The sequence below is a fragment of the Cetorhinus maximus genome, unplaced genomic scaffold (genome assembly GCF_964194155.1).
Source record: "Cetorhinus maximus unplaced genomic scaffold, sCetMax3.hap1.1 HAP1_SCAFFOLD_1032, whole genome shotgun sequence".
Lineage (NCBI taxonomy): Eukaryota > Metazoa > Chordata > Chondrichthyes > Lamniformes > Cetorhinidae > Cetorhinus > Cetorhinus maximus.
Window position 1 is genome coordinate 14,344 of NW_027596974.1, and position 22,860 is coordinate 37,203.

Genomic DNA, 22,860 nt, shown 5'->3' on the forward strand with positions numbered 1-22,860 from the left:
TTGACTTGCATTTTAGGAGGGTAGTGAAGGCATTGGAGAGAGTGCAGAAGAGGTTTACGAGTTTGGTTCCAGGGGCGAGGAAGTTGAGTTATGAAGTAAGATTGGAGAAGTTGGGACTGTATTCCTTGGGGAAAAGAAGTCTGAGAGGAGACTTGATAGAGGTATTGAAAATCATGAGGTATCTGGAGAGAGTAGATAGGGAGAAACTGCTTGCACCGATGAAAGGATCGAGAAGGAGCGGGCACAGGTTTAAAGTAACTAGCAGAAGAAGCAAAAGTGATAGGAGCAGCGAGTGGTCAGGGTCTGGAATGCACCGCCTGATAGCGTGGCGGAGGCAGGTTCAATTGAAGAGGGAATGAGATGATTATTTGAAAAGAAAGCATGTGCTGGGTTACGTGGAGAAGGCAGGAGAATGGCACGAAGTGAAATGTTCATTGGGAGAGCTGGTGCAGTCACGACGGGCGGAATGGGCTCCTTGTGCAGTGTAAGGATTGTGTGAACGTGGATGTAGACGTTTCCGAGTAGCTGTGTAAAGTGTGTGAGCTTTGAGGTGTGAGTTTTGACTGTTGCTGTATCAGCAGCAGCGGGCGGGAGCGGCAGCAGAGAGCTGGTTGAAAATGTTGTGAGGCGAAAGGTGCAGCTGAGAGAGTGTTTGAGAGGTGTATTTGCAAGTGAAAGATGTTTTTGTATGAGTGAGGTAGAGTGTTTGTGAGATGAGAGTGGTGTCTGTGAGCGTTGGGTGAGCGTGCGTGTTTTTTGTGTGTAGATGGTGCGGGTGAGTGAGAAAGAAAGAAAGTTGTGTTTTGAAAGATGTGCATGTTGAAAAGTAAAGAAAGCAGATGTTTGTAAGAAAACTATTTTTAGCATTGAAAATCCCCTGGAAAGGGGTGGTGCACCATTCCCAGAGATACTGCAATACCGGGTCGATGCGTGGAGTGGACGGAGCAAGCCCCTATTCCATCTCCCTGCTCCAAAAATCAATTTAATATATGGTCCCCAGATAAGGGACGTATCAGATATTAAACTGATAAGAACAGATTTTTTTTTTTTTTTTTTGTAAAAATATACTTTATTCATAAAAAATCTTCAATCACATTCCAAACCATTTCAAAAACAACATTACAAGGGTACAATCCAGGTTAAACTTTTACAAAATGTATCACCAGGTGCATCAGTACAAACAATATTACAATCATTTACAGCCTTTCATTTTGATCTGTACAGCCCGAGGGGCTCTAAACAGTTCCCAGTCTCTCGGTGCGCTGTGGCAGAAAGGTCTTAGACAGCGACCCTTCCCCATTGCGCCTTTGCGGCAGCTGCCCCAAGCTTTAGTGCGTCCCTCAGCACGTAGTCCTGGACTTTGGATTGTGCCAGTCCGCAACAATCGGTCGGGGACAACTCTTTGTGCTGGAAGACCAACAAGTATCGGGCAGACCAAAGCGCCTCTTTCACCGAGGTGATGATCCTCCAGCTGCAGTCGATGTTTGTCTCGGTGTGTGTCCCTGGGAACAGCCCGTAGAGCACAGAGTCCTGTGTCACAGAACTGCTCGGGATGAACCTCGACAGCAACCACTGCATCTCTCTCCAGACTTTCTTTGCAAAGGCACAATCCACAAGGAGGTGGACAACGGTCTCTTCCCCACCACAGCCACCTCGAGGGCAACGTGCAGAGGGGGTGAGCTTCCTGGCGTGTAGGAAGGTTCTGACGGGGAGGGCCTTTCTCACCACCAGCCAAGCTACGTCTTGGTGCTTGTTGGAAAGTTCTGGCGATGAGGCATTCTGCCAAATGACTTTGACAGTCTGCTCGGGGAACCATCCCACAGGGTCCACCCTCTCCTTTTCCCTCAGGGCCTCTAGGACGTTACGTGCTGACCACTGCCTGATGGACTTGTGGTCAAAGGTGTTTTTCTGCATAAATTTATCCACCAGGGACAGGTGGTACGGCACGGTCCAACTACTTGGAGCGTTCCGCGGCAGCGTGGCCAGACCCATCCTTCGCAACACCGGGGACAGGTAGAACCTCAGCACGTAGTGACACTTGGTGTTTGCGTACTGAGGGTCTACGCACCGCTTGATGCAGCCGCACACAAAGGTGGCCATCAGTATGAGGGCGATGTTGGGCACGTTTTTTCCCCCTTTATCTAGAGGCTTGTACATCGCGTCCCTGCGGACACGATCCATTTTCGTCCTCCAGATAAAGCGGAAGATGGCTCGAGTGATCGCCGTCGCGCAGGAGTGTGGAATGGGCCAGACCTGCGCCACGTACAGCAACAGCGAGAGTACCTCACACCTGATGACCAGGTTCTTACCCGCAATGGAGAGGGAGCGTCGCTCCCACATGCCCAGTTTCCTTTTCACCATAGCCACTCGCTCCTTCCAGTTTCTAACGCATGCCCCGGTCCCTCCGAACCATATCCCCAGCACCTTCAGGCCGTCAGCCCTGACAGTGAAGGGGACAAAGGATCGGTCAGCCCAGTTCCCAAAGAACATGGCCTCGCTCTTCCCACGATTTACCTTGGCTCCTGAGGCCAGTTCGAACTGGTCGCAGACGTGCATCAGTCTGCGCACCGACAGCGGATCCGAGCAGAAGACGGCGACGTCGTCCATGTACAGGGAGGCTTTTACCTGAGTGCCTCCACTGCCTGGGATCGTCACTCCTCTTATGCCCGGATCCTTCCTGATGGACTCGGCAAAGGGTTCTATGCAACACAGTAAAGGACAGGCGAGAGAGGGCAGCCCTGCCTGACTCCAGATTTAATCGGAAAGCTATCTGTTTCCCACCCATTGATTGAGACTGCGCTACTGATGTTAGTGTAGAGCAGTTGGATCCAATTTCGAATTCCCTCCCCAAACCCCATTTTGGAGAGCACATCCCCCATGTAGGTGTGCGATATTCTGTCAAAGGCCTTCTCCTGATCCAAGCTGATGAGGCAGGTATCCACACCCCTGTCCTGTACATAGGCAATCGTATCCCTGAGCAGCGCCAGGCTGTCAGAGATCTTCCTGCCTGGCACAGAGCAGCTCTGGTCAGGGTGAATCACCAATTCCAGAGCGGATTTGACCCGGTTGGCGATGACCTTGGACAGAATCTTATAGTCCACATTCAACAGTGAAATGGGTCGCCAATTTCTAATTTCCTCCCTTTCCCCCTTGTGCTTGTAGATGAGGGTGATGATGCCTTTCCTCATGGATTCTGACATGCTGCCGGCCAGGAGCATACTCTCGTACACTTCTAGCAGGTCTGGGCCGATCAGGTCCCACAGAGCCGAATACAACTCCGCCGGCAAGCCGTCGCTTCCGGGGGTTTTACTCTTCTCGAAGGACTCGAGGGCCTTAGTCAGTTCCTCAGGAGTTAGCGGTTTGTCCAGGCTCTCCCGCGTACTGTGGTCTAAGACCTCCGTGATAGAGGACAGGAAGGACTGGGAGGCCGTGCTGTCCGTGGGCTTCACGTCATACAGTCCGGCATAAAAGGATTTGCTGATCCTCAGAATGTCGGACCGTGATGACTTTACTGAGCCGTCTTCTTCCTTCAGGCTGCTGATCACAGAGCGCTCTCTGTGTACCTTTTGGAAGAAGAAACGTGAGCACGTCTCATCCTGCTCCACGGAGCGGACTCTGGAACGGAAGATGATCTTGGAGGCCTCCGAGGCAAAGTGCGAGGCTTGCTGGCCCTTCACCTCTTGGAGCTCCTCCTTGACATCGACCCCCATCGACTGCAGCCGGAGCAGATTCTGCATCTTTTTCTGGAGTCGGGACATTTCCCTCTGTTCCTTTCTAGCTTTCTGGGTGCCTTTACGGATGAAAAACCTCTTGATGCTTCCCTTGATCACTTCCCACCAGTCTGTCAGGGACTCAAAGAGGGGTTTCACGGTTCTCCAACCTTTGTAATCCCTCTTGAGCTCCTCAATGTTCTCTGGGGTCAGCAGTTGCACATTTAGCTTCCATGCCCCCCTGCCCACCCTCAGGTCCTTCTCCAAGTGGCAGTCCGCCAGTAGGAGGCAGTGGTCAGAGAAGAACACCGGCTTGACCTCGGTGGATCTGACTGTGAATGCACGGGACACAAACAGGAAGTCTATCCTGGAACGAATGGACCCGTCTGGCCGCGACCAGGTGTATCTACGCTGCGCTCCGTCTGCAGGGTTGCTGAAGACGTCGTGCAGCTTGGCATCCTTAACTGTTTCCATCAGGGATCTGGACGTAGCGTCCAATCTGCTGCCGGCCCTGCCGGATCGTCCAGCCGCATCGATGATGCAGTTGAACTCCCCGCCCAGTATGACCGGCCTGGAGGTCGCCAGCAGCAGTGGGAGCTGCTGAAAAACCTCCAGCCGCTCAGCCCCTTGTGCCGGGCCATACACGTTAATTAACCGGAGTGGAGCGTTCTTGTACATTACGTCTGCTACGAGGAGTCGCCCGCCCACCACCTCCTTGACCTCGGAGACGGTGAAGTTGCCTCCCCGCAGCAGAATACCCAGGCCGGAGGAACGAGAGTCGTTTCCGCCCGACCAGATCGATGGCCCGTGGGACCACCATCGTGACCATTGCCTGTAGGAGCTGAGGTGCGGTATCGCACACTCCTGCAGAAACAACAGGTCAGCTTTGACCTTGGCTAGGTAGTCCAAGGTCGCAACACATCGCGTAGTAGATTTAATGCTACGCACATTTATGGATACAATCTTTAAACCCATTTTAAAGCATTTATTCTCCTACCAAACCCACTGTCTCTGAGAGTCCCAGACCTTTAGTCTGCTCCTTCATACCCGTAGTGAGCTCAAATTCCTTCACTTTGGATGGGCTGAGGTAGATCTCCTTGGCCGTGTTCTGCTCCGGTGGCATCTGGAGGTTCACGTAGAGAGCGGGTTTTGAGATGACCTTTGCTGGAGAAGCTTCTCCAAAACTCACCCCCTCTGGGGTGTTGCTGTTCCCGGCTTCCTGGAGCTGGGGTGCGATGATTGCCTCACTGCTCCCAGATTCCAGGGGCTGTGGTGCACTGGCCTCCTCAGGTGGCAGGCAAAGTTGGGGTGCGCTGGTCTCCTTGTTGTCTCCAATTTTCTGGAGCTCGGGTGTCTCGTCCTCCAACGCCCTGGAGCTTTGCCGCCTCTTCTGTCGGTGCCGCCCTGGCACTTCATCATCCGAAGAGCTGCTGCCCTTGTCGTCCGTGTCGGATGGGAGACGCCTCTTGCCGCTTCTCTGGGAAACGCCTTTGCTTCTTCTTCGCTCCCTCTTACTTTTCTTGTTCTTCACCGTCCGCCACTCCCCCTGCTGCTTTTCCACTGCTGCCTCCTCCTCCATTAATTCGCTGTCCTGAGGACTGGGAGGTTCAGGGGGTAGTGCTGTTGATTGGCTCTCTGTTGCCTCAATCTCTTTCTCCACCTTGTCTCTCTCTGTGTCCTCCTTTGTCCCGTTGAGCTCCCTGGGGGCCTTGGTGGTTGGAGTGACACGGAAAATTTCTTCTGCTTCCCCCTGGTCGGCTTTGGCTGCCTGTGCGTAAGTACGGCAGCGTTTGGGGCAGGTCCTGTAGAGGTGACTTGCCTCGCCACACAGGTTGCAGCACTTGGCCTGTTTGCAGTCTTTTGTCTGGTGCCCTTCCTGTTTGCAGATCTTGCAGAGGGAGGCGCTGCAGTTGGCCGCCACATGACCAGCCTTGCCGCATGAGCGACAATGCTTGGGTTGCCCAGCGTAGACCAGGTAGCCCCGGTTTCCCCCGATAGCGAAACTGGAGGGGGGGTGGAAAATGGCTCCCTTACCATCGGTCTTTAGCGTGACCTTAAACAGGCGTTTGCCTGTCCAGATCCCCAAGTCGTCTCGAATCTCGGTGCCGCTCCCCACCTTATCGAAGTACCTGGTGAGGAAGGTGACCACGTCGGCGACAGGGACGAAGGGGTTGTACACATGCACCATCACCTCACGTTCCCGTTGCAACGGCAGAGAGAAGTGCGGCTCCGCCGTCAGGATCTTCATCTCCGGCAGGTCTCTCTTCTCCTCGAACACCCTCAGGAGCCGGACGCAGTCTGCCACCCGCTTGAACGTGACGTCAAAATAACCGCCTTTGCGGGAGTCGTGCAGGGTGAAGATCTCCGTAGCTTGGAAGCCGCACGCCTTCAACAGGATCCTCCTGGTGAAGAAGCCCCGATCCATAGGCGATCCTCCTTCGCTGTGGTTCACCGTGACTCGGACGGTGATAGGGAACCCACGGTATAGATTTGGATTGCGATTGGTTATCGCCCTTCCATCCCGACCTTGCCATGGCAGGACCATGGTGTCGCCCCTGCAACACTTGATGTTAGCCAAAAGGCCGAGAAGCGATGAGAAAGAAAGAAAGTTGTGTTTTGAAAGATGTGCATGTTGAAAAGTAAAGAAAGCAGATGTTTGTAAGAAAACTATTTTTAGCATTGAAAATCCCCTGGAAAGGGGTGGTGCACCATTCCCAGAGATACTGCAATACCAGGTCGATGCGTGGAGTGGACGGAGCAAGCCCCTATTCCATCTCCCTGCTCCAAAAATCAATTTAATATATGGTCCCCAGATAAGGGACGTATCAGATATTAAACTGATAAGAACAGATTTTTTTTTTTTTTTTTGTAAAAATATACTTTATTCATAAAAAATCTTCAATCACATTCCAAACCATTTCAAAAACAACATTACAAGGGTACAATCCAGGTTAAACTTTTACAAAATGTATCACCAGGTGCATCAGTACAAACAATATTACAATCATTTACAGCCTTTCATTTTGATCTGTACAGCCCGAGGGGCTCTAAACAGTTCCCAGTCTCTCGGTGCGCTGTGGTAGAAAGGTCTTAGACAGCGACGCTTCCCCATTGCGCCTTTGCGGCAGCTGCCCCAAGCTTTAGTGCGTCCCTCAGCACGTAGTCCTGGACTTTGGATTGTGCCAGTCCGCAACAATCGGTCGGGGACAACTCTTTGTGCTGGAAGACCAACAAGTTTCGGGCAGACCAAAGCGCCTCTTTCACCGAGTTGATGATCCTCCAGCTGCAGTCGATGTTTGTCTCGGTGTGTGTCCCTGGGAACAGCCCGTAGAGCACAGAGTCCTGTGTCACAGAACTGCTCGGGATGAACCTCGACAGCAACCACTGCATCTCTCTCCAGACTTTCTTTGCAAAGGCACAATCCACAAGGAGGTGAACAACGGTCTCTTCCCCACCACAGCCACCTCGAGGGCAACGTGCAGAGGGGGTGAGACTCCTGGCGTGTAGGAAGGATCTGACGGGGAGGGCCTTTCTCACCACCAGCCAAGCTACGTCTTGGTGCTTGTTGGAAAGTTCTGGCGATGAGGCATTCTGCCAAATGACTTTGACAGTCTGCTCGGGGAACCATCCCACAGGGTCCACCCTCTCCTTTTCCCTCAGGGCCTCTAGGACGTTACGTGCTGACCACTGCCTGATGGACTTGTGGTCAAAGGTGTTTTTCTGCATAAATTTTTCCACCAGGGACAGGTGTTGCTGTACGTGGCGCAGGTCTGGCCCATTCCTCACTCCTGCGCTGTGGCGATCACGCCAGCCATCTTCCGCTTTATCTGGAGGTCAAAAGTTGATCCTGTTTGCAGGGACATGATGTAAAAAAACTCTGGATGAAGGGGGAAAAAACATGCCCAACATCACCCTCATCCTGATGGCCACCTTTGTGTATGGCAGTATCAAGCTGTGTGTAGACCCAAACACCAAGCGTCACTACGTGCTGAGGTTCTACCTGTCCCTGGTGTTGCGAAGGATGGGTCTGGCCACCCTGCCGCGGAACGCTCCAAGTGCCGTATCACCTGCCCCGTGTGGAAAAACTTATGCAGAGAAACACCTTTGTCCGCAAGTCCATCAGGCAGTGGTTAGCACGTATCACCCTAGAGGCCCTGCGGGAAAAGGAGATGGTGGATTCCGGCGGACGGTTCGCCGAACAGACCGTCAGGGTCATTTGGCAGAATGCCTCATCACCAGAACTCTGAAGAGAGTGGCCGTGGTTCTTGTCGAGGTGCATCCCGAGCAGTTCCGTGACACAGGTATGGACTCTGTGCTACAGGGGCTGTTCCCAGGGACACACGCCGAGACAAACATCAACTACCGCCGGAGGATCCACTCGGTGAAAGACACTCTTTGGCTGTCCGAAACTTGTTGGTCTTCCATTGCAAAGAGTTGGCACATTCCAAGGTCCAGGACTACGTGCTGAGGGACGCACTAAAGTTTGGGGCAAAGGCGTAATGGAGAAAGGTCGCTGTCTACGGTTGCGCTAGATGTGTCGTGTAACTGGCAGGTAATGGAAAATTTCGAGAAACACTCAGTCACAAGGGAGAACACGTGACAGGCATGAGAGACAATCCATGAGTCTTTGTAGCTGAGTTTCCGTGTGAGCAACTAGCTCACAGCGCAGAGGAGTTCTTCGATCGAGGCCTGCTGTATTTTTGTCTTTGCTTTCAGCTTGAGCAGTCAAAGAACAAAGAAGAAAAAAAAGTACAGCACAGGAACAGGCCCTTCGGCCCTCCAAGCCTGCGCCGATCGGTCTGTGGAGCTTGCCAGCTGACCAGGTATGCAGCTAAAGTCCTTCCACATCTACAGGGAAGGCAAAGTCAGCAGCGTTTCTCCCAGAGTGTAGAGAGTCCTTGGAACTCTCTTCCTCGAAAGGTGGTGGAAACAGAGTCTTTGAATATTTTCAAGACAGAGCTGGATAGATTAACAAGGCGGGGTTGGAAGGTTATCGCTGGTAGGCAGGAATGTGGGGTTGAGGTTACAATCGGATCAGCCATGATCTTCTGAGTAGTGGAGCAGGCTCTTGGGGCCCAGTGGCCTACTCCTGCTCCTAAGTTGTATGTTCAGACATGTAGGGGCATTACTTTTTACTGATTCCAGTGCTTCTCCTGCACTGAACCTGGAGAGTACTACGTCAGCTGCTGTTGAGTTGTTTCCTGATGCCCTGCTTTCTTTTGTACGAGCTGTCTAGCATCCTCGTTTATGGGCTTCCTTTGCTTGGCATTGGGCCTTCTTTTGGGCTGACTGTTGGTCTATTTCCTTTACGGGATGTCAGCATGACATCACCAGAAGGGAAATGTGTCATGTTATGAAGTCACAGTAAATAAGTCCAATGCATTATATCATTATAATAACACAAGATGATGATCAGCAGTGAGAAGGCAGGTGGCAGCAAGGATAAGTACAGGTACGACACAGCGAACAGCCTTAGATCCTGTTAAAATGTTGAAAATGTTTCTCCCCTTCTCGAAGATTATTTCCTTCAAAATTTTAGAAATCTTTCAGCTTCAACCAGAAGTCACACACAAGCCAAACAACAAAACCACCTGCGTGCACAGCACAGCACACCATCTGCCAGCCTGCAATGATGTCGGCTCTCTTTTAATCACCTTTTCCCCTCCCATCAGTCCTATTCAGCAGGCAAGCAAAGGAGCGCAGAAAATACATCTGCACGGCTGTTTCTAACTTCTAGAAAGGGAACAGCCTTATCCTAGGAAAGTGAAAAATACCTATACTGTCACAAAGTGATGAACTTGAACTGCAAAACACCACGCTTACCTGAGCTTGTGTCACAGTTTTTGCTGTCTATCTCAGCCAGTATTCTCAGTCGTCCATCCTGGCTTCTTGCTCTCTCTGCAGCTTTCAGATGCCTCCCCTTGGCCGGCCTCAGTGCTCGGTGATAGATCAGCGCTCGGTATTATTTCTGTCTTCAGTGGTAACTGCTAGGGGAGAAAGGCTTGACCTTTTCAATCACCTTTTAACTCAGTAAAATCCAAGTAGAACCTAAAGTGGCAATGCTTCTCCCTCTCAGCACCCAACATGTCTTGCCTTTTCTTCAGGTTGGATTTGAGGAAGCACTACAGTTGCTGCCTGGCTGCCATTTCAAGTACAGAGACAAGGGGCAGCCCCATGACCCCTCCCCCGACTCCTGCACAATATGCAAATGTAGCACATTGTCTGAGTGCAATTTGGGAGCTGAAGACGGTTTCACAGTGGGATACAAGATATGAGGAGAGGTTTCCTCACAGACACACCGCCACATAAGCCCCTTTAAATTTGCGCGGCTGTGCAAAAAGTTTAATGGGCCCGCACACTTAAACAAATCGGTCACGCACTGTAATGACTCGCCTCATTCAGTTCAACAGAAATTAGGATCATGTTTTTAACCTGTGCCCTAGTTTTAAAATATTTTGTGTTCCATATTTACTTTCTCAATTTGTTATTAATTTACTTTACATTGCTTTATATTCTATTTTGTCTTGGACATGCATCACGGTTCGTTCAATCTCACTGGTTAAGAAAATTAAAATATTTAGTTTGATCAGGGTCTTACACTTGTCAAGAGGAGCCCTTTCAAATACTGGCCTGCTTTTGGAGGCCTGAAGTCACTGGAGCTGCACAAGTCAAGACGACTGAAGGCCTGATTCGCTGTGTAATATACTTTGCAGCATCTTGTTGCACTAGCAGGCAGGAAGGAGTTTTCAGCAATGCAGTTTAAAGGCTTGATACACTAAGTACACTTTCATTTCAGGTTTGTCATTTCAGGACGCTGCGTGTTTTTTTGCTCTGTTTTCTGACTCTGAAATTCTAATTCAGACTGTGGAGAAGAGCTGTTGTTGCTGCTGTTGGTTTTCTTTGTAACTGTTGTCGTTTTTTTGTGGAAAAATATACCTTATCCATAAAATATCTGAAAGAACATTACAAAACATTTCAAAATGGCCATCGCAAAAAGTGCAATCATATTCCAGTTTTTCAAATAGATCATGTCGCACCCTGCGACGCTTCAATACGATCAATGAACATTACAGACATTTCAACATGCTCATTACAGGCAGTCAGACAGTGCAATAGTATTCAAGTTATCTACATAGATCATGTTGCACTCTGAGGTGCTTCAATACAATTGTGATAAATGTAATATTCACCGCATACATTCAATGTGAGTCTTTCAGGCCGAGGGGTCCATACCTTTCCCAGTCCCTCGGTGCACTATGGCTGAAAGGTCTTAGACAGCGACCGTTCCCCACTGCGCATTTGTGGCGGCTGCCCCAAGCTTTAGTGCGTCCCTCAGCACGTAGTCCTCAGCCTTGGAATGTGCCAGCCAGTCTGCAACACTCTGCTGGGGACAACTCATTGCACTGGAAGACCAACAAGTTTCGGGCAGACCAAAGAGCGTCTTTCACCGAGTAGATGATCCTCCACCTGCTTGTCTCGATGTGCGTCCCTGTCCCTGGGATCAACACGTAGAGCACAGAGACCTGTGTCACAGAACTGCTTGGGATGAACCGCGACAAAAACCACGGCAACTCTCTGCAGACCTTCTTTGCAAACGCACATTCCACAAAGAGGTGAACAACGGTCTCGTCCCCACGACAGCCACCTCGAGGTCAACATGCAGAGAGGGTGAGACTTCAGGAAGGATCTGACGGGGAGGGCATTTCTCACCACCAGCCAAGCTACGTCTTGGTGCTTGTTGGAAAGTTCTGGAGACGAGGCATTCTGCCAAACGACTTTGACAGTCTGCTCGGGGAAACATCGCACAGGATCCACCATCTCCTTTCCCCGCAGGGCCTATAGGACGTTACGTGCCGACCACTGCCTGATGGACTTGGGGTCAAAGGTGTTTTTCTGCATAAAGTTTTCCACCAGGGACAGGTGGTACGGCACGGTCCAACTACTTGGAGCGTTCCGCGGCAGCGTGGCCACACCCATCCTTCGCTAAACCGGGGACAGGTAGAACCTCAGCACGTAGTGACACCTGGTGTTTGCGTACCGAGGGTCTACGCACAGCTTGATACAGCCGCACACAAAGGTGGCCATCAGTGTGAGGGCGATGTTGGGCACGTTTATTCCCCCTTTATCTAGAGGCTTATACAGCGCGTCCCTGCGGACACGATCCATTTTCGACCTCCAGATAAAGCGGAAGATGGCTCGGGTGATCGCCGTCGCGCAGCAGTCTGGAATGGGCCAGACCTGCGCCATGTACAGCAACAGCGAGAGTGCCTCACACCTGATGACCAGGTTCTTACCCGCAACGGAGAGGAAGCGTCGCTCCCAGATTCCCAGTTTCCTTTTCACCATAGACACTGGATCCTTCCAGTTTCTAACGCATACCCCGGTCCCTCTGAACCATATCCCCAGCACCTTCAGGCCGTCAGCACTGACGGTGAAGGGGACAAAGGATCGGTCAGCCCAGTTCCCAAAGAACACGGCCTCGCTCTTCCCACGATTTACCTTGGCTCCCGAGTCCAGTTCGAACTGGTCGCAGATGTGGATCAGTCTGCACACCGACAGCGGATCAGAACAGAAGACGGCGACATCGTCCATGTACAGGGAGGCTTTGATCTGAGTGCCTCCACTGCCTGGGATCGTAACTCCTCTAATGCCCGGATCCTTCCTGATGGACTCAGCAAAGAACAGGCGAGAGAGGACAGCCCTGCCTGACTCCAGATTTAATTGGAAAGCTATCTGATTCCCACCCATTGATTGAGACTGCGCTACTGATGTTAGTGTAGAGTAGGATCCAACTGGATCCAATTGCGAATTCCCTCCCCAAACCCCATTTTGAGAGCACATCCACCATGTAGGTGTGCGATATTCTGTCAAAGGCTTTCTCCTAATCCAGGCTGATGAGGCAGGTGTCCACACCCCTGTCCTGCACATAGGCAATCGTATCCCTGAGCAGCGCCAGGCTGTCAGAGATCTTCCTGCCCGGCACAGTGCAGGTCTGGTCAGGGTGTATCACCAATTCCAGAGCGGATTTGACCCGATTGGCGATGACCTTGGACAGAATCTTATAGTCCACATTCAACAGTGAAATGGGTCGCCAATTTCTAATTTCCTCCCTTTCTTCCTTGTGCTTGTACATGAGGGTGATGATGCCTTTCCTCATGGATTCTGACATACTGCCGGCCAGGAGCATACTCTCGTACACCCCTAGCAGGTCTGGGCCCATCCAGTCCCACAGAGCCCAATACAACTCCGCCGGCAAGCCGTCGCTTCTGGGGAGATTTACTCTTCTCGAAGGACTCAAGGGCCTAAGTCGGTTCGTCAGGAGTTCGCGGTTTGTCCAGCCTCTCCCGTGTACTGTCGCCTAAGACCTCCGTGATAGAGGACAAGGAGGACTGGGAGGCCGTGCTGTCCGTCGGCTTCACGTCATAAAATCCGGCATAAAAGGATTTGCTGATCCTCAAAATGTCGGACTGCGCAGACTTTACTGATCTGTCTTCTTCATTCAGGCTGCTGAACACAGAGCTCTCTCTCTGTTCCTTTTGGAAGAAGAAACGTGAGCACGTCTCATCCTGCTCCACGGAGCGGACTCTGGAACGGAAGATGTTCTTGGAGGCAAAGTGCGAGGCTTGCTGGCTCTTCACCTCTTGGAGTTCTTCCTTGACATCGACCCCCACCGACTGCAACCGGAGCAGATTCTGCATCTTTTTCTGGAGTCGGGACATTTCCCTCTCTTCCTTTCTAGCTTTCTGGATGCTTTTGAGGATGAAAAACCTCTTGGTGTTTCCCTTGATCGCTTCCCACCAGTGTGTCAGGGACTCAAAGAGGGGTTTCATGGTTCTCCAACCTTCATAAGCCCTCTTGAGCTCCTCAATGTTCTCTGGGGTCAGCAGTTGCACGAATAGCTTCCATGCCCCCCTGCCCACCCTCAGGTCCTTCTCCAAGTGGCAGTCCGCCAGTAGGAGGCAGTGGTCAGAGAAGAACAACGGCTTGACCTCGGTGGATCTGACTGTGAATGCACGGGACACAAAGAGGAAGTCTATCCTGGAACGAATGGACCCGTCTGGCCGCGACCAGGTGTATCTACGCTGCGCTCCGTCTGCAAGGTTGCTGAAGACGTCGTGCAGCTTGGCATCCTTAACTGTTTCCATCAGGGATCTGGACGTAGCGTCCAATCTGCTGCCGGCCCTGCTGGATCGTCCAGCCGCATCGATGATGCAGTTGAAGTCACCGCCCAGAATGACCGGCCTGGAGGTCGCCAGCAGCAGTGGGAGCTGCTGAAAAACCTCCAGCTGCTCAGCTCCTTGTGACGGGCCATACACGTTAATTAACCGGAGTGGAGCGTTCTTGTACATTACGTCTGCTACGAGGAGTCGCCCGCCCACCACCTCCTTAACCTCGGAGACGGTGAAGTTGCCTCCCCGCAGCAGAATACCCAGGCCGGAGGAACGAGAGTCATTTCCGCCCGACCAGATCGATGGCCCGTGGGACCACCATCGTGACCATTGCCTGTAGGAGCTGAACTGGATAACCTCACTTATCCACGTTAAACTCCATCTGCCAAATTTTGGCCCATTCACCTAACCTGTCCATATCCATTTGTAAATTTCTCATTTCTTCACTGCAACTTACTTTCCCACCTATTTTGGTGTCATCTGCAAATTTAGCTATGGTACCTTCTACTCCTGAATCCAAGTAAATAGTTGGGGCCCAAGGACCGAACCCTGTGGCACCCCACTAGTTACAGCTTGCCATCCACAAAAGACCCATTTATCCTGACTCTCTGCTTTCTGTTGGTTAGCCAAAGCTCTATCCAAGCAAATATATTACCCTTAGCTGCGTGTGATCTTATCTTGTGTATTAATCTTTTGTGCGGCACCTTATCAAATGCCTTCTGGAAGTCCAGACATACTACATCTACAGGATCGCCATTATCCACTTTGCTTGTCACATCTTCAAAGAACTCTAGCAATTTAGTCAAACACGATTTAGTCTTCATAAAGCCATGCTGACTCTGATGGATTGCATTTTGACTTGCATTTTAGGAGGGTAGTGAAGGCATTGGAGAGAGTGCAGAAGAGGTTTACGAGTTTGGTTCCAGGGGCGAGGAAGTTGAGTTATGAAGTAAGATTGGAGAAGTTGGGACTGTATTCCTTGGGGAAAAGAAGTCTGAGAGGAGACTTGATAGAGGTATTGAAAATCATGAGGTATCTGGAGAGAGTAGATAGGGAGAAACTGCTTGCACCGATGAAAGGATCGAGAAGGAGCGGGCACAGGTTTAAAGTAACTAGCAGAAGAAGCAAAAGTGATAGGAGCAGCGAGTGGTCAGGGTCTGGAATGCACTGCCTGATAGCGTGGCGGAGGCAGGTTCAATTGAAGAGGGAATGAGATGATTATTTGAAAAGAAAGCATGTGCTGGGTTACGTGGAGAAGGCAGGAGAATGGCACGAAGTGAAATGTTCATTGGGAGAGCTGGTGCAGTCACGACGGGCGGAATGGGCTCCTTGTGCAGTGTAAGGATTGTGTGAACGTGGATGTAGACGTTTCCGAGTAGCTGTGTAAAGTGTGTGAGCTTTGAGGTGTGAGTTTTGACTGTTGCTGTATCAGCAGCAGCAGCAGCAGCGGGCGGGAGCGGCAGCAGAGAGCTGGTTGAAAATGTTGTGAGGCGAAAGGTGCAGCTGAGAGAGTGTTTGAGAGGTGTATTTGCAAGTGAAAGATGTTTTTGTATGAGTGAGGTAGAGTGTTTGTGAGATGAGAGTGGTGTCTGTGAGCGTTGGGTGAGCGTGCGTGTTTTTTGTGTGTAGATGGTGCGGGTGAGTGAGAAAGAAAGAAAGTTGTGTTTTGAAAGATGTGCATGTTGAAAAGTAAAGAAAGCAGATGTTTGTAAGAAAACTATTTTTAGCATTGAAAATCCCCTGGAAAGGGGTGGTGCACCATTCCCAGAGATACTGCAATACCGGGTCGATGCGTGGAGTGGACGGAGCAAGCCCCTATTCCATCTCCCTGCTCCAAAAATCAATTTAATATATGGTCCCCAGATAAGGGACGTATCAGATATTAAACTGATAAGAACAGATTTTTTTTTTTTTTTTTGTAAAAATATACTTTATTCATAAAAAATCTTCAATCACATTCCAAACCATTTCAAAAACAACATTACAAGGGTACAATCCAGCTTAAACTTTTACAAAATGTATCACCAGGTGCATCAGTACAAACAATATTACAATCATTTACAGCCTTTCATTTTGATCTGTACAGCCCGAGGGGCTCTAAACAGTTCCCAGTCTCTCGGTGCGCTGTGGTAGAAAGGTCTTAGACAGCGACCCTTCCCCATTGCGCCTTTGCGGCAGCTGCCCCAAGCTTTAGTGCGTCCCTCAGCACGTAGTCCTGGACTTTGGATTGTGCCAGTCCGCAACAATCGGTCGGGGACAACTCTTTGTGCTGGAAGACCAACAAGTTTCGGGCAGACCAAAGCGCGTCTTTCACCGAGTTGATGATCCTCCAGCTGCAGTCGATGTTTGTCTCGGTGTGTGTCCCTGGGAACAGCCCGTAGAGCACAGAGTCCTGTGTCACAGAACTGCTCGGGATGAACCTCGACAGCAACCACTGCATCTCTCTCCAGACTTTCTTTGCAAAGGCACAATCCACAAGGAGGTGAACAACGGTCTCTTCCCCACCACAGCCACCTCGAGGGCAACGTGCAGAGGGGGTGAGACTCCTGGCGTGTAGGAAGGATCTGACGGGGAGGGCCTTTCTCACCACCAGCCAAGCTACGTCTTGGTGCTTGTTGGAAAGTTCTGGCGATGAGGCATTCTGCCAAATGACTTTGACAGTCTGCTCGGGGAACCATCCCACAGGGTCCACCCTCTCCTTATCCCTCAGGGCCTCTAGGACGTTACGTGCTGACCACTGCCTGATGGACTTGTGGTCAAAGGTGTTTTTCTGCATAAATTTTTCCACCAGGGACAGGTGGTACGGCACGGTCCAACTACTTGGAGCGTTCCGCGGCAGCGTGGCCAGACCCATCCTTCGCAACACCGGGGACAGGTAGAACCTCAGCACGTAGTGACACTTGGTGTTTGCGTACTGAGGGTCTACGCACCGCTTGATGCAGCCACACACAAAGGTGGCCATCAGTATGAGGGCGATGTTGGGCACGTTTTTTCCCCCTTTATCTAGAGGCTTGTACATCGCGTCCCTGCAGACACGATCCATTTTCGACCTCCAGATAAAGCGGAAGATGGCTCGAGTGATCGCCATCGCGCAGGAGTGTGGAATGGGCCAGACCTGCGCCACGTACAGCAACAGCGAGAGTACCTCACACCTGATGACCAGGTTCTTACCCGCAATGGAGAGGGAGCGTCGCTCCCACATGCCCAGTTTCCTTTTCACCATAGCCACTCGCTCCTTCCAGTTTCTAACGCATGCCCCGGTCCCTCCGAACCATATCCCCAGCACCTTCAGGCCGTCAGCCCTGACAGTGAAGGGGACAAAGGATCGGTCAGCCCAGTTCCCAAAGAACATGGCCTCGCTCTTCCCACGATTTACCTTGGCTCCCGAGGCCAGTTCGAACTGGTCGCAGACGTGCATCAGTCTGCGCACCGACAGCGGATCCGAGCAGAAGACGGCGACGTCGTCCATGTACAGGGAGGCTTTTACCTGAGTGCCTCCACTGCCTGGGATCGTCACTCCTCTTATGCCCGGATCCTTCCTGATGGACTCGGCAAAGGGTTCTATGCAGCACACGAAAAGGACAGGCGAGAGAGGGCAGCCCTGCCTGACTCCAGATTTAATCGGAAAGCTATCTGTTTCCCACCCATTGATTGAGACTGCGCTACTGATGTTAGTGTAGAGCAGTTGGATCCAATTTCGAATTCCCTCCCCAAAGCCCATTTTGGAGAGCACATCCCCCATGTAGGTGTGCGATATTCTGTCAAAGGCCTTCTCCTGATCCAAGCTGATGAGGCAGGTGTCCACACCCGTCATGCACATGATGGGGAGGGCCTTTGTCACTATCAGCCAAGCTACATCCTAATGCTAATTTGAAAGTTTTGGTGATGAGGCATTCTTCCAAATTACTTTGACAGTCAGCTCAGGAAACCACCCGACAGCATTCACTATCTCCTTTTCCCGCAGGACCACATTACAATATGTGCAGCCCACTGCCTGATGGACTTATGGTCAACAGGTTTTTCTGCATAAACTGTTCCACAAGGGATAGGTGATACAGCAGGTTCCAACTGAATGGAGCGTTCTCTGGTAACATAGCCATATCCATTCTTCCCAACACCGGGAAGAGGTAGAATCTCAGCACGGAGTGACACTTGGGCCTGGATTCTTGGGCCTGAGCATTGGGGCGTCTTAGGTCACTGTGCTAATGACATCATTGCTGCATCACTACCCAGCAGCCAAACTCAATGTACATTGCTCAACATGGGCTGCTGTGTTTAACCGACTTCAGTTTCAGGAAAATGTAACAGGAGCACATTTCACTCTGTGCTATTGGACAGTGGTTTAATAGTTGGAAAAGATCAGTGGTGCTCACCAGGGTTCACACCTGAAGAATTGTCAACCTTTGTGTTGCTGCACAGCACAATCAGATAAAGCATTTCTTACCTTCCGTCACTTCCTGTTCCTTCAGCTGTAGCCTAACCAGTGTATCATAACGGTTTGGCATAACTTCCTTCCCTTTGGACTCCACGCCTCAATTTATAAAGCCGAGGATCCTTATTTGTGTTTACATGAATTCTTGCTGCAACAAACGGAGCTTTGGCGAGATCATACCCAGAGTATTGTGTACCATTGTTTTGGTCTCCTCACCAAATGAAGGATATATTTTCCATAGTAGGGATGCAACAATGGTTCAGTAAAGATTGAATGGAGTGGCCAATATTTTCTGGAGTTTAGAAGAATGAGCCGTGGTCTTGGGTTCGCTAAGGCTGTGCTGAGGAAAGTGGAGGGAAGGAGAGTACAGCACAAAGGATAGGAAGGCTGGCACAGGCAAAAGAAACTGCAGCCAACAGGGTGAAGCGGGGTACAGGTGCTGTCACCCTATTTTCTAACGTGGACAACTGCCTTAGTGTGGTTGTGCCTGCAGTTGCACAGAAATCCAACAGGGGGCAGTGTCTGGCCTAGCTGCACAGGAGAAAAATTGCAAGGCCCTGAGCTGAACTTCAGCGCAAATACCCACATGTAAATGGCACATTGAAGGTGAGAAAAGCAACTCTTAATGAGGAGCAGTTTCAGAAGAAATGTAAAGCATGGTCAGGCAGCTGTAAAAACATTGTTCTGTTGACTGTTACATCTGCTCATCGTAAACAGGGGAGTTGCACCATTCTGCTATACCCTGCAAGACCAGGTTAAAGCATGTAGTGGACATCGGCATGTTTTAAAAGTTTTTGTCGCATCAGAATTGTTTAATTTAATAAGAAACTTACTGATGTGTCCCAATGAAACAATTAAGTGGTTCAGTATAATTTTTTTTCTGCCATTTTAAATCAGCTTACTCAGGGACAACTGGTCACCCAGATTACAAATTCTCATTTTATTACAATAAACCAGTTTCAGATATATCACTGAAACATTATCTGTCACCTACCATTCAAATGCATCAAGGAATACAGAGAAAATAAAGTTACTTTTTATTATTCTGCCTTGTTGCGTTGGTTCAGGGAGATTTTGCATTCATGATTTTCCAAATGAATTGGTGGCCAGAAGCCTAACCTAACCTGCACAATTTCAAGTGTTCTTCCCGTGCAATTTCCCGATTGTACCCAAAGTGAAATTATCTCAGCTCGTTTCTGTGATGTAAACTGCTGCATTGTTGAGTGAGATGGAAACAATGGAAAGAAGCATTGAAGAAATTAAAGACATTAGCAAAACAAAGAACATGTGGATAGGTCAGACATGCAAGGAAGTGAGAAGTGAGACACATTGAAAACAAAGACACCCTGCAGATCAGGTCTGACATTCAAACGGAAAATTGCAGACAACTCATGATTTGATCAGAGAGTAAATGCAAAATACTGCTGATGGATGCTGGATGCAGATAGAAATCTGAAACAAGAACAAAAAATGCTGGAAAAGCTCAGCAGGTCCAGCAGCATCTGTGGAGAGAGAAACACAGCTAACATTTCGAGTCCCTTTGACCCTTTGTTTGGAGAGTACTGTGTTCTGACAAAGAGCCTCATCCCAACAGCTACACAGCTCCCCACACCCCAATAAAAAGCCTGTTTCCAGATTGTGTGTGAAAAGCTTGTGGAGCTGGGCTGCCCACTGCTCATAGATTTAAAGAGATAGTCCATTAAAATAACCAAAAGTAATTTGACTTCCATTAGTAGACCTCTAAACTGCTGTTTTTCTGTGGGAAGAGGGTTGTGTGAGATCTAGTATCACCCCAGAGAATTGAGCAGATATTCCAGCTAACATCATAACTGGATGCAAAATATTCCATGGCACTATTCAAGAAAGAGTGGCCGAATTCTCCCTGGTCTCCTGGCCAATATTTCTCCTTCAACCAACATTACTGAAAACATTATTTGTCATGATGTCATTTCTGTATGTGGGACTTTGCTGTGAGTAAATTAACTGACACATTTCCAGCATCACAACAGATATCAGCACTTCAAAAATATTTAATTGATTGAAGTATTTTGCACCATCCAGTAGCGAGCAGGAATAGAAATGATTGCCTCTTGGTTGAGAAACACAGCAGAAACTGAACCATTAGAATGAAAAACATAAAAGTTCCCACAAGGAAAACCAATCAGATAATGTCACAGAATCACAGAATTGTTAGGGTTCAGAAGGAGACCATTTGGCCCATCATATTTACACCAGCTCTCCGAATGAGCATTATGACTTAGCACCATTCTCCTCCCTTTTCCCCTTACCCTTGCACATTGTTTCTATTCAAATAATCATCTAGTGATAATCCTCTTGAATGCCTCGATTGAACCTGCCTCCACCACACTTCCAGGCAGTGCATTCCAGACTCGAACCACTCGCTGTGTGAAAAAGATTTTTCTCACATCACGTTTGCTTCTTTTGTAAATCACTTTAAACCTGTGCTCTCTCGGTCTCGATCCTTTTCAGAGCGGGAACAGATTCTTCCTATCTACTCTATCCAGCCCCCTCATGATTTTGAACACCTCTATCAAATCTCCTCTTAGCCTTCTCTTCTCCAAGGAGAACAGTCCCAACGTTTCCAATCTATCTTCGTAACTGAAGTTTCTTACCCCGGAGACATATTTGTAAACCTCTTCTGCACTCTCTCCAATGTGTTCACATCCGTTCTATAGTGTGGTGCCCAGAGCTGGACACAATACTCCAGCTGAGGGCTAAATAGCATCTTATATGAGCTCAGCATAACCTCTCCACTCTTGTACTCTATGCTCCTCTTAATAAAGCCCAGGATACTGCATGCTTTACTAACTGCTCGCACCACTGTCCTGCCACCTTCAATGACCTATGCACATAAACACCCCGATCCCTCTGCTCCGCCACGTCCTTAAGAATTGTACCCCTTATTTTATATTGTCTCTCCATGTTCTTTGTACCAAAGTGCATCCCCTCACGCTTCTCCGCATTGAGCTTCATCTGCCACCTATCTGCCCACTCTACCAACTTGTCTATGTTCTTTTGAAGTTCTATACTGTCCTCCTCACAGTTTACAATGCTCTGTAATAGATCAGTGCTCTGTACTCTTTTTGTAGTGGCTGCTAAAGGAGAAACATTTGACTCTTTATATCTGAGTAAATTCCAAGTAGAACCTGAAATGCTGCAGTTTTGTCCACTCCCAACCTAGCCTGTACCTGCTGGCACAAATCTTGTATTCAGCTCCTGCTGATCTGAGGTACAGATAAAGGCCTGGAGTGAGAGCAGCCACTGCTGGGAAAATCCTTTGAGCTGGAGCTGGTCAAGCTGCTGTGCACATCCTGTTAAAGAAACATCACCAAAATGCAAAGACCTTTCACAGGAACAAGGATGGTTTGAGGCTTTTCCATACACAGTACACATGAAGGCTACAAAAGGTGTAGTCAGCTAGTCCTTAACATGCAGGTCTAATAATGACACTGGAACCAATTTTTAATGAGTGAGGTAGTTCCAGAATGGAAAGTCTTTAAACTCTACAAGGTTCAGCTGCAGGACCGCAGTGATGCTCGTTATTACTTTATTATTTCAAGTGAAAATTTCAAATCAATAGAACTGATCTTTTTGTGCTCAGTCCCAACCATCACCTTCTCCATAAAACACGACCACATCCCACCTCAGCCGCTCTAGAAGAAATACTTCCATATAAATAGTTGCATTTGTGGGTTGACGTGTATTAGATCCCCTGCTTTTTGAGGTATATCTAATAATTTGGATGTAAATGTAGGGGGAATGATCAAGAAGTTTGAAGATTAGTAGAAGCAGAAACACTCATTTAAAAGCGTGTCTGGATATGCACCTTAAAATGCCGGAACCTGCAGGGTTACAGACTAAATGCTGGAAAGTGGGATTAGGCTGGGTGGCTCGTTTTTCAGCCCGAGCAGACACAATGGGCCAAGTGGCCGCTTTGTGCCATAAACTTTCTATGATTCTATTCTGTGTGGAGATGATAATATCCAGCTGCAGATCACTGCTGGCTGGATGACAGGAAACATTGAAAGTGTTTGCTTGGGTTAGACATGCCGTGTCTTTCAATGTACAGTAATCCCTCTGCACTAATTGCTCTCTGGGCTGAAAGCTCTTACTTTACCACTGACAGTGAAAAAGGAGGATGGAAAGGGAAAGTGTTGGGTACCGGTTTATACTCTTGGCTGTCTTTTACTATTAAATCATTCCAAGATATCAGGGCCTATTATAACTCCACCGTTTAATTGCCACCTGTCAATCTAAGACCACGAGTTTTTATACTGACAAAGAGCTTCTCAAAATGCTTTGTTCACTCCCACAATCCTATATTTTGGAGAGGTTCGATCATATTCTTTGCAATGTTTACGTATCGAATAATATAGCAACCTATGAGTATGAAAATGGGCTTATGGAAAAATTTATCTGGAATCTACTGGATTGGCTTTCATCTAGGGTGAAACTAAAAATCAATTCCAACAGCAGTTTAAGAGCTGTTTACTGTAAGGGTGAAACCCTTTTGCATTACTATCAAGTA

At 49.2% G+C, this 22,860-nt stretch overlaps 3 pseudogenes; all 3 read right to left on the bottom strand.

Annotated features, from left to right (window-relative positions):
• Positions 1-885: 885 nt before the first annotated feature.
• Positions 886-1,066, bottom strand: LOC144675594 (U2 spliceosomal RNA; annotated as a pseudogene).
• A 5,342-nt stretch (positions 1,067-6,408) lies between these two features.
• On the bottom strand, positions 6,409-6,588 carry LOC144675595 (U2 spliceosomal RNA; annotated as a pseudogene).
• A 9,039-nt stretch (positions 6,589-15,627) lies between these two features.
• LOC144675600 (U2 spliceosomal RNA) lies at positions 15,628-15,807 on the bottom strand (annotated as a pseudogene).
• Between the last annotated feature and the right edge of the window lie 7,053 nt (positions 15,808-22,860).